The sequence below is a fragment of the Mustela erminea genome, chromosome 5 (assembly GCF_009829155.1).
Source record: "Mustela erminea isolate mMusErm1 chromosome 5, mMusErm1.Pri, whole genome shotgun sequence".
NCBI classification, from domain to species: domain Eukaryota; kingdom Metazoa; phylum Chordata; class Mammalia; order Carnivora; family Mustelidae; genus Mustela; species Mustela erminea.
Window position 1 is genome coordinate 24,323,837 of NC_045618.1, and position 13,886 is coordinate 24,337,722.

The window sequence follows — 13,886 nt, forward strand, 5'->3', positions numbered from 1 at the left end:
TGTAAATACTGGTACAAAGAACCTGAGAGTGCAGACATCTTTTTGAGATACTGAATTTACTTTATTGAATATAGTGAGATAGCTGGCTCATATGGAAGCCTATTTTTATTTTTTGAGGAACAGCCATACTGTTTTCCATGGTGGTGATATCTCCTTGTGTTTATTCATGTGTAATTTAAAGTATAATTAATATACAATGTTATCTTAGTTTCAGTTGTACACATATCAATTCAACAGTTACATACATTGTGATTTTGATTTGCATTTTTTTTATAATTAGTGATACAGAGAACTTTCTCATGTACCTTTTGGCCATTCTTTATCTACTTTGGAAAAGGTAGGTCATTTGACCGTTTTTAATTGGATGATGATGATGATGATGATGATGATGATGATGATGATTGCTATTGAGTTATATGAGTTCCTTATGCATTTTTGGATATTAATCAATAATCAGACATATGGTTGGCAACTACTTTCTCTCATTCTGTACGTTTTTGGAGAGAGTGAGTGAGTTGGGGGTGATGGTTAGGGAGGGACAGAGGAAGAGGGGAAGAGAGAATCTTAAGCACATTTCACACCCAACACAGAGCCCAATGCAGGGCTCAATCCCATGACTCTGAGATTATGACCTCAGCCAAAATCAAGTCGGACACTTAACATACTGAGCAAGCTAGGTACCCCTGTAGGTGACCTTTTCAATTTACTGTTTCCTTTTCTCTAAAGAAACAGATTTTTAAAAATTTTTGTTTAAATTTTAGTTAACACAAAATGCAACACTGGTTCAGGTATAGAATTCAGTGACTCATCACTTACATACAACACCCAGTGCTCATCGCAAGTGCTCTCTTAAATATCCATCACCCATTTAGCCCATCTTTCACCCACCTCCCTCCATCAACCTCTATCAGTTTGTTCTCTATCATTAAGAGTCTCTTGTGGTTTGTTTCCCTCTCTCCTTACCCCCACCTTCCCATGTGTTCATCTGTTTTGACCCGTAAATTCCATATATGGGTGAAATCATATGGTATTTATCTTTCACTTATGGAGTTATTTCACTTAGTGAAATAACTAGCTCCATCCACGTCATTTAAAAAGTCAAGATTTTGGGGCGCCTGGGTGGCACAGTGGGTTAAGCTGCTGCCTTCGGCTCAGGTCATGATCTCAGGGTCCTGGGATCGAGTCCCGCATCGGCTCTCTGCTCAGCAGGGAGCCTGCTTCCTTCTCTCTCTCTCTGCCTGCCTCTCAGTGTACTTGTAATTTCTCTCTGTCAAATAAATAAGTAAAATCTTTTTAAAAAAAAGTCAAGATTTCATTCTTTTTGATGGCTGAGTAATATTCCACTGTAGATATTGTATATACAATATCCAATCTTTTTATAATGGATAAAGATGCCACATCTTTATTCTTTCATTAGTTGATGAACATTTTGGCTCTTTCCGTAATTTGGCTACTTGGATACTGCTGCTATAAACATTGGGGTGTGTCTATGGATGTGTGTGTGTGTGTGTGTGTGTGTGTGTGTGTGTACCCCTTCAAATCTGTATTTTTTATCCTTTGTGTAAAAACCTACTAGTGAAATTGCTGCGTCATAGGGTAGCTCTATTTTTACTTTTCTGAGGAACCTCTAAATTGTTATCCAGAGTGGCTGGACAAGTTTTATCCCCACCAGCAGTGCAAGAAGGCTGTCAGTTTCTCACATTTTTACTAACACCTGTGGTTTGCTGTATTGTAAATTTTAGCCATTCTGACAGGTGTGAGGTGGTAGCTCATATTTTTGATTTGTATTTTCCTGATAATGAGTGATGTTCAGCACTTTTCATGTGTCTCTTAACCATCTGCATGCCTTCTTTGGAAAAGTGTCTATTCATGCCTTCTACCCTGTTTCTTAACTGGGTTATTTGTTTTTTGGATGTTGAGCTTGATAAGTTCATTATAGATTTGGGTACTAACTCTATATCACATATGTCATTTTCAAATATTTTCTCCCATTCAATAGGCTGCCTTTTAGTTATGTTGATTGTTTTCCTCATTGTGAAGAAGCTTTTTTATCCTGTTCAAGTCCCAACAGTTCGTTTTTTTGCTTTTGTTTCCTTGCCTCAGGAGGATATATCTAATAAGAAGTTGCTTTATGGGGGTATGTATTGCATGGAGCATTGGGTGTGGTGCATAAACAATGAATTCCAGAACACTGAAAAAAAATTATTTATTTATTTTTAATTTTTTCAAGTTATTTATTTTCAGAAAAACAGTATTCATTGTTTTTGCACCACATCTAGTGCTCCATGCAATTCATGCCCTCTCTAATACCCAACACCTGGTTCCCCCAACCTCCCACACCTCGCCCCTTCAAAACCCTCAGATTGTTTTCAGAGTCCATAGTCTTTCATGGTTCAGCTCCCATTCCAATTTCCCTCAACTCCCTTCTCCTCTCCATCTCCCCTTGTCCTCCATGATATTTGTTATGCTCCACAAATAAGTGAAACCATATGATAATTGGCTCTCTCTGCTTGACTTATTTCACTCAGCATAATCTCTTCCAGTCCCATCCATGTTGCTACAAAAGTTGGGTATTCATCCTTTCTGATGGAGGGCATAATACTCCATAGTGTATATGGACCACATCTTCTTATCCATTCGTCTGTTGAAGGGCATCTTGGTTCCTTCCACAGTTTGGCGACAGTGGCCATTGCTGTTATAAACATTGGGGTACAGATGGCCCTTCTTTTCACTATATCTGTATATTTGGGGTAAATACCCAGTAGTGCAATGGCAGGATTCATAGGGAAGCTCTATTTTTAATTTCATGAGGAATCTCCACACTGTTTTCCAAAGTGGCTGCACCAACTTGCATTCCCACCAACAGTGTAAGAGGGTTCCCCTTTCTCCACATCCTCTCCAACACATGTTGTTTCCTGTCTTGCTAATTTTGGCCATTCTAAGTGGTGTAAGGTGGTATCTCAATGTGGTTTTCATTTGAATCTCCCTGATGGCTAGTGATGATGAACATTTTTTCATGTGTCTGTAAGCCATTTGTATGTCTTCATTGGAGAAGTGTCTGTTCATATCTTCTGCCCATTTTTTGATATGATTGTCTGTTTTGTGTGTGTTGAGTTTGAGGAGTTCTTTATAGATCTTGGATATCAAACTTTTGTCTGTACTGTCATTTGCAAATATCTTCTCCCATTCCGTGGGTTGCCTCTTTGTTTTCTTGACTGTTTCCTTTGCTGTGCAGAAGCTTTTGATCTTGATAAAGTCCCAAAAGTTCATCTTCACTTTTGTTTCCTTTGCCTTTGGAGACATATCTTGAAAGAACTTGCCGATGTTGAAGAGATTACAGCCTATGTTCTCCTCTAGGATTCTGATAGATTCCTGTCTCACACTGAGGTCTTTTATCCATTTTGATTTTATCTTTGTGTACGGTGTAAGAGAATGGTCGAGTTTCATTCTTCTACATAGAGCTGTCCAGTTTTCCCAGCACCATTTATTGAAGACTGTCTTTTTTCCACTGTATATTTTTTCCTGTTTTGTCGAAGATTATTTGACCATAGAGTTGAGGGTCCATATCTGGGCTCTCTACTCTGTTCCACTGGTCTATGTGTCTGTTTTTATGCCAGTACCATGCTGTCTTGGTGAAGATCAATAAACCATTGGCCACACTAATCCAAAAGAAAAGAGAGAAAGCCTAAATTAATAAAATTATGAATGAAAAGGGAGAGACCACAACTAACACCAAGGAAGTAGAAACAATCATCAGAAGTTATTATCAACATTTATATGCCAATAAGCTAAGCAACCTAGATGAAATGGATGCATTCCTGGAAAACTATAAACTCCCAAAATTGAACCAGAAAGAAATTGACAACCTGAATAGACTGAAATATAGTAACGAGATTGAAGCAGTGATCAAAAACCTCCCAAAAAACAAGAGCACAGGACCTGATGGATTCCCTGGGGAATTCTACCAAACTTTAGCTTACTTTTTGAAATCTTTTTTTTTTTTTGCTTTTTAAATTTATTTTCAGTGTACCAGAATGCACTGTTTATGCACCACACCCAGTGCTCCATGCAATGCGTGCCCTCCATAATACCCACCACCAGGCTCACACAACCTCCCACCCCCTGCCCCTTCAAAACCCTCAGAGTGTTCCATGATTCATTGTCTACATATAACACCCAGTGCTCCATGCAATACATGCTCTCCTTAATACCCACCACTGGGTTAACCCATCCCCCCACACCCCTCTACTCTAGTTTGACAAAGAATGAGCTTTTAGTTCATTGATCTGTTCTACTGGTTTTTGTTTGTTTGTTTTTCTCTATAATGTTTATTTCTTTTTAAAAATTAACATATAATGTATTATTTGCTTCAGGGGTACAGGTCTGTGAACCATCAGTCTTACACAATTCACAATACTCACCATAGTATATACCCTCCCCAATGTTCATAACCCAACTTCTTCTCCCGCAGCAATCCTCAATTCTTTTCCTAAAATTAAGAATCTGTTATGATTTGTCTCCCTCCTGATCTGCTCTAATCTATTATTTCCCTTCTTCTGCTGGATTTAGGCTTTAGTTGCTGTTCCTTTTCTAGTTCCTTTAGGTGTAAGTTTAGGTTGTATATTTCAGACTTCTTTCTTCTTCAGATAGGCCTGTATTGCAGTATACTTCCCTCTTAATACTGCCTTTGCTGTATTCCAAAGGTTTTAGACTGTTGTGTTTCTATCTCCATTTGCTTCCATATATTTATTTCTTCTCTAATTTCCTGGTTAATCCATTCATTCCTTAGTAGGATGTTCTTTAATCTCCATGTATTTGAGGTCTTTTCTAATTTTTTCTTGTGGTTTACTTCAAGTTTCATAGCATTGTGGTCTGAAAATATGCACGATATGATCTTGATATTTTGTATTTGTTGAGAGTTAACTCGTGACCCAGTATGTGAATATATTCTGGAGAATTTTCCATGTGCACTCAAAAAGAATGTATATTTTGCTACTTTAGGATGAAATGTTCTTGAATATATCTGTTAGTCCACCTGGTCCAGTGTTTCATTAAAAGTCACTGTTTCCTTGTTGATTTTCTGCTTAGATGATCTATTCATTGCTGCAAGTGAGGTGTTAAAGTCCCCAACTATTGTTGGATTATTATCAATGAGTTTCTTTGTGTTTTTCATTAATTGATTCATATATTCGGCTGCTCCCAAGTTGGCAGCATACATATTTACAATTGTTAGATATTCTTGACGGGTAGAGCCCTCAATTATGATATAACGCCCTTCTTCATCTCCTGTTACAGCCTTTGGTTTAAAATCTTGTCTGATACAAGTATGGTTACTCCAGGTTTCTTTTAATGTCCATTAGCATCATTGTTCTCCATTCTTTCACTTTCAATCTTCAGGTATCTTTAGGTCTAAAATAAGCCCCTTGCAGGCAGCATATAAATGGATCATTTTTTTATCCATTGTGATACCCTATGTCTCTTAATTGGAGGATTTAGTCCATTTACATTCAGAGTGAGTGTTGATAGATATGAATTAAGTTCCATTGTATTACCTGTAAAGTAGGTGTTTCTGGTGATGTTCTCTGTTCTTTTCTAGTCTGTCACTTTACTCGTGTTTTGTTTTTTTTTTTCCTCCACTCACTTAAAATTACTTTCAGGGCTGGTTAATGGTCACAAACTCCTTTAGTTTTTATTTGTCTGGGAATCTCTTTCTTTCTATTCTTAATGACAGCCTTTCCAGATAAAGAATTTTTGACTGCATATTTTTCCATTCAACATGTTGAACATATTCTGCTACTGTTTTGACCGGATCATTTCTGTGGACAGATCTGCTGCAAACGTGATCTGTCTTTTCTTGTAAGCTAAGGAATTTTAATCCCTTGCTACTTTCAGGAATCTTTTCTTGTCTGTGTTTTGTTAATTTGACTATGATACATGGTTGTCAGGTTTTGTTGAATTTAATGGGAGCTCTTTTCTTGGGTTTTGATGTCTATGTCCTTCCCCATATTAGAGACATTTTCAGGCATTATTACTTCATATAAAACTTTTGCCCCCTTTTATCTCTTCTTTTAGGATTCCCATAATATGACTTTTAAGTTTTATGGAATCAGTGAGTTTCCTAAGTCTATTCTTGTGTTGGATAATTTTTTTTCTCTTTTCTTCAGCTTTATTGTTTTTCATTAATTTGTCTTTACAGCACTATCTGTTTGTCTGCTTTTCCCAGCATGCTGAACAGGTCTTCATCAAGAGTATTTCTAATTTTACTTATTGCATTTTTCATCTTTGGTTCTGTTTTAACTCTTTTATTTCTGTTATAATGGTCTCCTGTTATCTTCTATTCTTTTCTCAAGTCCAGTAAATATCCTTATGAATATTGTTTTAAATTCTCCATCAGGCGTATTACTCATAGATCTTTTGCTTAGATCTCTGGCCATGACCTTATCTTGTACTTACATTTGGGATAACTTCTTCCACCTCCACATTTTGTCTAAATCTATGCCTTCTTCTCTATGTTAAAAAAGCCAGTTATGACTACTGCTCCTGAAAGTAATGGCCTTATGAAGAAGAGTCATGTAGTGCCCAGAGCCCGGAACTTCAGGGATGTTTCTGGTGTGTGTTGTATGTGCTCTGCTATTGCATTTTGGCTGTCAGGCCAGTCACCTTCAGAAGCTTTCCTTGTCTGCTATGGCCAGTGATTGGTCCTTGACCCAAATGCAGCAAGTTAACCAGGTGTGCCCTGGTCTACTTATGAAATGAGACCTGTCACCACCTCCACAAGATTGAGGCCCTACAGAACTTTTTGATGATGTGGTGTGGACAGGGGTTGGCACAGGTCTTTTGCAGGATGGGCCCACTACACTGGGTGTGGTGCATGTGGGACGAGAAGGGCAGTCCCACCAGAGTACAGGCTGGTGGAATATAATGCACTCAAGTTACATAGCCAGTGTCAGTGCCACACTGATTCCCACAGATGCTCTGTGTTTATGCTGAGGGGCTGATGAGGGAAATGTCTCTGGCCAGTTCCTTTGTTTCCAGAGAGGTATCTCTATGAATAACTCTGCTCAGACATGTGCTCCAAGAAGAGCAAATAATCTCCATACACTTTGCCCCAGATTTTCTTCATATTTCTGTTTCCATACTGTCTGTCCTTGCATTTTTGCCTGCCTTCTCTTCAGGAGCAGCATAGTGTCCTTGGGGCCCTAGCCCGGCCAAGTCCACTGACTTTTTAAACTCTAATATTAAAGCTCCACTTGTTTTAAGAACTCACAAAATTCAATCCTTATTTTTCAACCCAATGGCTTTGGGGAAATGTTCTCTTGGTGCTTTCCCCTGTGTATTCCAATCTCTCTTGCTATTCTCTTTGACAATGACTTCTTCCACTCTGCAGCATCTGCAATCCATTTCTCCCCTAAATCATGTCTCCATATTTCCTACTTTCTTCAATGGTTCTCTTCTCTCCCTTTAGTTGTCTGTGTCACCCTTCAGGTCTATATCTGGGGTATTTAAGAGATTGATATCTAGTTGCATTCATGGGACAAGATGAGACTAGTGTTCTCCTACACTACCACCATCTTCCTTTACCCAACAGTTTTGAATTTTTTGTCAGGCAGTTCATAAACCTACATTTCTTTGGGGTTAATTTACTGAAGTTTAATTAGTTTCCCTTGGTGGTTTGATGTTTCACTGATTCTTGATTCATGATTTATGTAGACTAGCACTGATGTCTGCAGATTCAAAGGAAAAAAATACCCCTTCCTTCCTTTGTATACAGTTTTTAGTAAGTAAAGAGTCTTCTTCTAACTCCACAGGCTAACAGGACTATTTCTGGGATCCCGGTTGAACAGGGCTTGAATTTGGTCATGTGGCCACTGCCATATCTACAGTGGGGTTCATGACTAGCAGGCCTATTACTGAGGGGTCAAGCAAGCAAGGTTCCTGTGGGATCAACAGGTCAGTGGGACTGCCTCTAGGATCATAGTCAAAAAGGGGCTGGGGCCAAGTCACAGAGTTTTTTCTGGGTCCACAATCAATTTATTGTGTAATATAATTTATTTATATTGTGTAATATAATTTATTAATTATATTACCTATTATCAGGGCCTTGGACAGTATGTTTACTGTTGATTCCCTGTGTGGGTAGAACTGCCCCAAGACATTATAAAATAGGGCTGGAACTAAGTCTCAGGGCCACTTCAGTGTCCATAGATAAGATATCTATGGATCTAAGTGTATTACTAGGAATCCTGAAATGCATCACAGGGCTCCTGGGCAGGCAAGGGATGCAGTGGTGATTCTAGGCTATAGTACAGCAGAACAGGAGCCAGGTCTTAGGGCTATGTCAAGATCTACAATTGAGACTAAAGTCAGTGGCCTGGTTACCAGGTTGGTTTCCTTTCATGTCCATGAGTGGGCAAGAGTTACTCCAGATTGTGGCAGAGCAGGTCTAGAGGGCCAAGCCATAGGGCCACTTTAGTATTCACAAAGATTGGAATATTACTACCAGGGACACCAATGGGCATAACTCTTCTAGGATCCCTTGGTGAATGAGGCTGCTTTCAAGACCACAACCAAGCTGGGTTGGAGGTGAGTCCATGGCAGGATTTTTCAGTCTGCAGCGAGGACCATGTTTAAAGAGCCTATCATTAGAGCATGGACCTGCCTTCTCAAAGCAGCTTTCTTTAGTCTTGGGCCTCACTGGAGTTTCACAGTCTCCTACATGGAGCCCAAAGCTCCCACAAAGGCACTTTTATCCATGGATGGCTGCCAGATCACTATTTTTCTTGGAGCACATGAGGGATTTCCTACTTTGTCATTTTGCTCCATCTATTTTTTTAATAAATATACTTAGTTTTAATTTCTAGAATTCCTATTTTGTTCATGCTTATAAGCCTTTCCATTTTGCTTATGAAATATGTCATCATCTTCTATGCATTCTTCAGAATAGAGTTAAATTTTTTCTGTGTTCCTCCTAACATATGGTCCTCTGCCAGTCAGTTTTAAGGTTGATGGGTTACATTTTTTCCTTCATCTTGCCTCATGTACAAAAGGGAATTTTGTACATTGTACATTTTGAGTAGAATAAGGGTGGAAATTTATTTGCACTGTCCATTTGTTTTGTTTTGTTTTAGAGAGTATGTAGTAGCTTGAGAGAAAGAATTATCACTCAAATTTCACCATAAGTCCAGTTTACTTCAAACTGAGAAATAGCTTTTTAAAATTTTTTTAACATCTTAATTTAATTTTATTTTTTTCAGTGTTCCAGGATTCATTGTTTATACACCACACTTAGTGCCATGCAATATGTGCCCTCTTTAATAGCCACCACCAGGCTTATCCACCCACAAGCCCCTTCCTTCCAAAACCCTTAGTTTGTTTCTCAGAGTCCATAGTCTCTCATGCTTTATCTCTCTGATTTCTCCCAATCCACTTTTCCTTGGCTTATCCTAATATCCTCCATGTTATTCCTATGCTCCACAAGTAAGTGAAACCATATGATAATTGACTCTCTCTGCTTGACTTATTTCACTTAGCATAATCTCTTCCGTCCCATCCATGTTGATAAAAAAAAGTTGGGTATTCATCCTTTCTGATGGGGGCATAATACTCATAGTATATATGGACCATATCTTCTTTATCCATTCTTCTGTTGAAGGGCATCTTGGTTCTTTCCTCAGTTTGGCGACTGTGGCCACTGCTGCTATGAACATTGGGGTACAGATGGCCCTTCTTTTCACCATATCTGTACTTTGGGGGTGAATAGACAGTAGTGCAGTTGCAGGGTCATAGGGTAGCTCTATTTTTAATTTCTTAGGGAATCTCCACACTGCTTTCCAAAGTGGATGCACCAATTTGCATTCCCACCAACAGTCTAAAACGTTCCCCTTTCTCCACATCCTCTCCAACACATGCTGTTTACTGTCTTGTTAATTTTGGCTATTCTAACCGGTGTAAGGTGGTATCTCAATGTGGTTTTGATTTGAATCTCCTGGATGGCTAATGGTGATGAACATTCTTTCATGTGTCTGCTAGCCATTTGTATGTCTTCTTTGGAGACATGTTTGTTCATGTCTTCTGCCCATTTTTTGATTATCTGTTTTGTGTATGCTGAGTTTGTGGAGTTCTTTATAGATCTTTATAGATCTCCTCTCATTCTGTGCATTGCCTCTTAGTTTTGTTGACTCTTTCCTTTGTTATATAGAAGGTTCCTTTATCTTGATGAAGTCTCAAAAGTTCATTTTCTATGTCCCCAACATGGAAGCAGCCAACTACATAAGTCAACTGATAAACAAAAAGTAGTGTCATATTGATATGAATACATTAATTGTAGGGGATCTGAGAAATAGCTTTTATAGTATATCATCTGCCTATCCTTATAAGTCCCTCTATATTTTTCTTTGTGTGCATGCTATATTCATAAATCTTAAATATTATCTTGACTCCAGATATTTTGCTATCTTGAGGAATTTTATTTGAATATTAGCACCTTGTTAGTGTATTTTAAGTAGCTAAACAATAATAATTGTTGCTAATTTATTCTTTTGATGGATGTAGTGGTTAATATTTCACATGTATTAATCAGATGTATTTATTATATCCATCTCTCATTTTCAATTATTTGCTATTAATATCTGTTGCTCTTGCAAATAATAGTGCATTAAACTGAATTCAGATGTTGGGAAGTCAGCCAGATAAGGAAAATGACAAAAGTATTCTTTTTGTAGGGTATTTTTTGTGACTTCAAAGGAAATCTATTTTGGACAATAGTAATGAGGAATAGGGTTTGTGGTTTTTTAAAAAAGATTTTTTTAATTTATTTGACAGAGAGAGTCATGACAAGAGAAAAAACACAGCAGAAGGAGTGGGAGAGGGAGAAGCAGGCCCCCCTCAGAGCAGGGAGTCTGATCTGGGGCTTGATCCCAGGACCCTGGGATCATGACCTGAGCCAAAGTCAGATGTTTAATGACTGAGCCACCCAGGTGTCCCAGAATGGGTGGTGTTTTTGTTGTTGTTTTTTTAATCTATCCATTTGGCAGCATTTATTGATTAATGAAGGCAAGTCATAGAATAGATTTGGTTTGTATATGTGTATATTGAAATGAAGTTGCTCCTAATAAAATAAAATAGAGAATGATATAGGGTAATGATTCCATACTTTAAATATGGACATATATCTTCTCTCCAGAGACTACAGATTAATCAAGTAAAAGTAATATCGCATGGTCAGATAGATCTTAGAATAATTTAATAATTTTAAGTGACATAATCCAACTTCACATTTAACTCTTGATTTTTTCCCTATGTTATTGAATAAATATATCAGAATTAAAAACTCCCTCACTGCAATATCACTTTTTGTATTACTCTAAAGAGAAAGATTCTGGGAAGCTTCTGGAATTACCATTATAACCAGATTTACTAAAGTCAAGTTAAAGGTCTAACTGTGCTGTTTTTCACTGTAAGCGAAATGCAAGTAGTAAATTGCTGAGAGCATTAGTGTGGTGTGTGGAATGTTTATTGGTTGTGCTCGTTCTGTTTGGTTCAAGAATAAGAATAAGCATCTGGGGTTGCTGATGTCCAGCTGAGTGGTCTTTCATAATACAAATAAGAATAATGTAAGGTGGTATTTCATTTCAAACTAATGATGTACTATACCTTGGCTAATTGAATTTAAATTCAAAAGTATACAATAAAAATAAAATAAAATAAACTTTGGCAATGCTGCACAATATGGCATTTACTAGAAACTATTGAATTGTATACTTTAAATGGTGAATTACATGTGCATAATGTAAAAAAAAAAGATAAAGAAAAGAAAAGAAAAAATAAAAAGAAAGAAAGGCAGGGCACCTGGGTGGCTCAGTTGGTTAAGCAACTGCCTTTGGCTCAGGTCATGATCCTAGAGTCCTGGGATTGAGTCCCACATCAGTCTCTCTGCTCAGCAGAGAGTTTACTTCTCCCATAGACCTCTCTCCTCTCATGTTCTCTCTCTCTCTCAATCTCTCTCTCTCTTAAATAAATAAATGAATAAAATATTTTTTAAAAAAAGACAAAAAGACTCACTTTTAGTACTTTTCAATTGAGGTCATCAATAATCCTCATAATACCTCTCATAATATCCCTTCATAATACTCCTCAGTCTCACAATACCCTTACTATGTTCTTTTCATTTTTTACATCACAGGGCATTTTTAACATCACGAGGTATTTTCATTCTTTACTGGGTGTAATACAGCTTTAGAATTTCAAATTTTAAAGATAACTGCTATATACTTATTTGAATAGCTCAACAGAGAGAATTATTGGCCATTTGCAAAGTAAAGCACTCAGAGAAGAAAAAAATGAATAAATGACATAACATAAATGACAAAGGATCAAGCAAACGTGATGTTTGTGGCAAAAGATGTCTGTATGATTAATTAAAATAGAGCTAATGTTATGCATTATTTTTTATTACTCTAATGCATTATCTTACCAGATCCATTTTTTTTTTGTAATGTTCTGCAGGTCAAAAGCTCGAACAGGTTACTGGTTTTGGGGTTTTTTTCAAGTTAATAAGTTACTTTCAGGGAAGAAAGGTGAGTGGCTATCGTGGCGTTTTTGAAATTATGACATTTTATTACTAGTGATGTCAGTGTTTCAGAGTCATGAGCTCATTTTTTCAGAGGATTAAGAAAGAATATTTTATGATAGATATTTTTCCCAGTGAGTGTCCCTATATGGAACAAAGAATCCTCCTTATTTCTTCCTTTTTAAAAATATCTTTTTAGGGGTACCTGGGTGGTTCAGTTGGTTAAGCGGCTGCCTTTGGCTCAGGTCATGATCCCAGGGTCCTGGAATTGAGCCCAGCATCAGGCTTCATTCTCAACAGGAAGCCTGCTTTCCTTCTCCCATTCCCTCTGCTTGTGTTCCTGCTTTCACTGTCTTTCTCACTCTCTGTCAAATAAATGAATAAAATATTTTTAAAAATTTAAATATCTTTTTAAAATAATGAATAACAATCTGAGGGGTTTGAAGTGGTGGGTGGGTGGGAGGTTGGGTACCAGGTGGTGGGTATTATAGAGGGCACGGATTGCATGGAGCACTGGGTGTGGTGAAAAAATAATGAATACTGTTATGCTGAAAATAAATAAAAAATAAATTTTTAAAAAATAAAGAAGAAAAAAATAATGAATAACTTTGGGGAATTATTTCCATATTTCTTTTTTTTCACAATTTTATATTGAATGAAAATAATCTTGTTAGCAAAATTCAACTGTGCTAAATACTGATTTTTTAAATCTTTATCTGAAATATTCACAACATATATGCTTCCACTCATGCTATAATCACAATTTTTATTATTGTTGGTACCTCCTTGGCTCTTTATAATTTTTGTTGATTAAAGGATTTTTTAAAATATTCCCAATAAACCTTACCTAATTTTATTAGAATAATCAAAAGTAGCATTTTTAATACTATATATACGGGTCCCATTAGTCAGGTACTAAATAAAATAGTTACTACATATTTGCTGTTCTTTATTCAAACCTGCACAACATAAGTCTGGCTATGGAAATGCTTATTTGTTGGGAGGGCACTTGTCTGGATCAATGATGAGCACAATTGTCTGAGGATGCTGAGGGACTCATTCCAGATGTCAATCTGAGGTCCAGATGAGTTGCCATCTACTAGGACAAATAAGACTCTCAGGGCCTGGCTGTCTTTAATGACCCCTCAGTAACAACATAATAGCACTGTTAGTATGCTTTCTCTTTTTTCCAGAACAGGGCATTTATGTCTTATTTTATAAGTCACTATGCACCTTTATATATGATCAGTGATCCGAGATTGCTTCATTTGCTTACTTTTGACAAAAGTTGTAGAAAGATAATTATATAAAGAAAATA

At 37.2% G+C, this 13,886-nt stretch overlaps 1 long non-coding RNA gene and 1 other non-coding gene across 2 annotated transcripts in view; both read left to right on the forward strand.

The window, feature by feature from the left end:
• The first annotated feature begins 12,502 nt into the window (after positions 1 to 12,502).
• The window catches only part of LOC116590487, a 64,892-nt gene continuing 63,508 nt past the window's right edge, over positions 12,503 to 13,886 (forward strand). The window contains exon 1 of the long non-coding RNA XR_004285629.1: positions 12,503 to 12,575. This is a non-coding gene — a long non-coding RNA (uncharacterized LOC116590487). The remainder of the gene's footprint in view (positions 12,576 to 13,886) is intronic.
• LOC116592270 lies at positions 13,584 to 13,650 on the forward strand. The gene has a single exon (XR_004286433.1). It is a non-coding gene; the product is annotated as a small nucleolar RNA SNORD109A (small nucleolar RNA).